Source organism: Notothenia coriiceps, unplaced genomic scaffold, assembly GCF_000735185.1.
Source record: "Notothenia coriiceps isolate Sejong01 unplaced genomic scaffold, NC01 NC01_scaffold00037244, whole genome shotgun sequence".
NCBI lineage: Eukaryota > Metazoa > Chordata > Actinopteri > Perciformes > Nototheniidae > Notothenia > Notothenia coriiceps.
This window is the reverse complement of record NW_011369945.1, coordinates 5,406,890-5,409,995: the sequence shown is the minus strand read 5'-3', so window position 1 is coordinate 5,409,995 and position 3,106 is coordinate 5,406,890. Positions and strand designations below refer to the sequence as shown.

The window sequence follows — 3,106 nt, the reverse complement described above, 5'->3', positions numbered from 1 at the left end:
GCTCCCATTTATTAACATTTCAACAACAAGTTGCATATTTGCATAACGTATTCAAGTGTTACCATTTAGTGCAATAGTAGCTACAGAACATGTGCTGTGTAAACTGTACTGTATCACATAGCGTTTCAGACACACAAACTTTTCAACTTTCAAACTTAAACGGTGCGCTCCCAGCGCACGTACCGGCAGTGATCTACAGCAGTGGTTTTCAACCAGTGGTACGGGGACAAACTGTCTCGCTCTCGTAATGTCTGTCTGTCTTGCTCTCGTTCTGTCTCTCGTACCACTCTCGGTTCCACTTTTACTTTTGCGCGCTACCTGTCTCACTCTTTTCCGGCCTCCAGCTTTTCCTACTGGAGCCCGCCGCTTAAAGGTGGGGGGCGCGGACCGGCCATAGAGCCCATAGAGTTAAAGGTGGTGGACTGTAACCTGTAAAATCCATAGATTTAGGAGGTCCCCTAGTGGCCGTTAGCTGTAAAAATCCATAGATTAGCCGCACCGTTATATAAGCCGCAGCGTCGAAAAAAATGGGAAAAAAGGCGCGGCCTATAGTCCGAAAATTACGGTACATACATCTGAAAAAGGGGTGTCAGATAGTAAATGCAATTCTTAGGAAGAACAAAGGGCGACCAAAATAGGCTTACTTGAGATGCCTGCATCGAAGTATATGGTTGGTTAGGGGCTATTTGTCTGATCTGCTGCCCGATCATGCTTTGATTCTGAAAAGAGAAACAGCAAGTCAGTGAACAGCAAAGATTCAATGCTTCTACCAGGAGTGGAAGAGTATTTGGTGGCAATGTTTTCACTTAAAAACACATATACAACATATCATAATGTTGTATATGTGTATAACTACTCTTTATGGTCAACTCTATCCAGCTATAATGGGTGTGGACCGACTCACCAGTCTGACCTGTAGCTGCTGCCGCAGTATCTGGCCCTGAGGCATGGTGGGCTGGGGCTTATAACCCATCGGGTATTGCTTGTCCATGCCCATCATGCCAGGCATAACCCCCGGCATACCGGGAATCATGCCTGGGTAGCTGGGCCGGTTGGGCATCATTTTGTTCATCTGTGGGTTGCGGGCAGGTCGGTATGGAGGCTCTAAGCCTGGACCTCCTGTGGAAAAACAAACAACGTTAACAACAATCCCAGATGGCATTTTGTTGTTTAAAAGGAAAGCTCTTGATGAGTGCTCAACAGTGTCTTATCCTGTTACTAACAAAGACCATAATGATGACAGAATATGCCATTAACTGACCTGGAGGTAGAGGCTGGTTCTGTGTGTACATGTTCATGCTCTGCTGGCCGTACGGCATCCGGCCATATGGATGGTTCTGCATCATCTCAGGTTGCATATTAGTCCCATAAGCCACACCACCTGGTGCACGGTTGACATAGTCCTAGTGAGAAGAAGGAGAACATTTCAATATTTTTCAACGCATGTCCTGAAAACAATAATACAAAAATCACATTACTCCTAAAAGGCTAATGCTCACGAATAGGCTAGCACAGACGAGCTCAGGTTACTACATTACATTGCTCACAAGGTCTATGGATTATTTTGAGTAACCGGGTCATAATTTCTGGAGAGAGATATTGCAGTTGAGCTTTTTTAATGTTTTATTTTGGCATTTAATACCCCAAGCTAAGTTCCATGTAGTTCAGTGTTTCTCAAACCTTTTCATACCAAGGACCACTTAACCAATAAAAAAACACTCGGGGACCACCTAACTCCACAAATATCCAAAAGCAATAGGCTTACCGCTCCAACAGTATATAACAAATTACAGCCTAATAATGACAGCTTAACCTTCTCTATATCGCCTCGTTCACACATTAAATCAACAATACAACTACAAATACAGATTATATAAGCATTTCATTCAAATGCTCAGGTTTTACACCTCTTATGAAATGTAGACTACATTTATTACGGAGTTTATGTCCGAGCTAACAGACTCACAGATCATTGGCTACTGAGAGATATGCAAAATACACCACATGTAGTACGACACAAACCTCCGCTGTGGATTTTCAAAACAAAATACAGTAAAGCTATGGTCGCAGGCCCACGTTTAACTCTATGAGGTCTCAGCCATTTTTTCACATGTTAGGCTCGCCTGGGCTTTTTTTTTGTAAAAATGCTAATAAAACATGAACCTTGGTGACCATTGGGCTGGCCTGCATGGGCTGCCTACTAAACAAAAATAGAAAAACGTTTTTGGAGCCCCAACAACGAACTCTGATCATCAACAGACTTCATGCAATGCTTCATTGGATGCATATGTGTGACCTGCTTTGCATTGACCTGAAGACACATTTTGACTTGTATACACAGTTGGAAAGAGTTGATTCCTAGCTTTCTAATGATATCAGGATTGTTGTTGTACTCCAAATATTAAGCAAAATATGTCATTATATAATGACTGTTACCAAGTCATCATTTTGAGAAAAAGGCCTTCAAAGTTTCCTCTTCTCTGGAATCCATCGATCTGATTGATTATTAGCGGAGCAAATGATCAAAGTAGTACGGAGGGAAAATATTTTTGTTAGGATTACTGGTCTGGGGGAAGCTTGTGTGTGTGTGTGTGTGTGTGTGTGTGTGTGTGTGTGTGTGTGTGTGTGTGTGTGTGTGTGTGTATATTGTGTTTGTTTCCCGGGGAAAACACTCACGAGAAACACCGGCTTTTGTTATGCCTGCATTGGCGTCAAGTTACACCGTTCTCCGCTTGTAATTATGCCGTTACAAGCCTCAAAGTTGTATTTATCATCTGAATTTGCCGAAACAAGTTTAATATTCTGAAAGCCAAGACTTTGTTTATTTGAAATCAGATGAAAACAAACTGTAACGGACCCTGCCATGTTATCTATGNGTAGTACAGGCTTCGGCTGTTGTTATGCCTGTTGTGACGTTAAGTTACTCCGTTCTCCACTTGTAATTATGCCGTTACAAGCCTCAAAGTTGTATTTATCATCTGAATTTGCCGAAACAAGTTTAATATTCTGAAAGCCAAGACTTTGTTTATTTGAAATCAGATGAAAACAAACTGTAACGGACCCTGCCATGTTATCTATGATTACTATACGCCTTACATTCCTAATT

General features: G+C 42.0%; 1 protein-coding gene across 1 annotated transcript in view; it reads right to left on the bottom strand.

Annotated features, from left to right (window-relative positions):
* Nucleotides 1–3,106, bottom strand: part of med12 (mediator complex subunit 12) — a 39,055-nt gene that overhangs the window by 28,466 nt on the left and 7,483 nt on the right. The window lies entirely within an intron of this gene.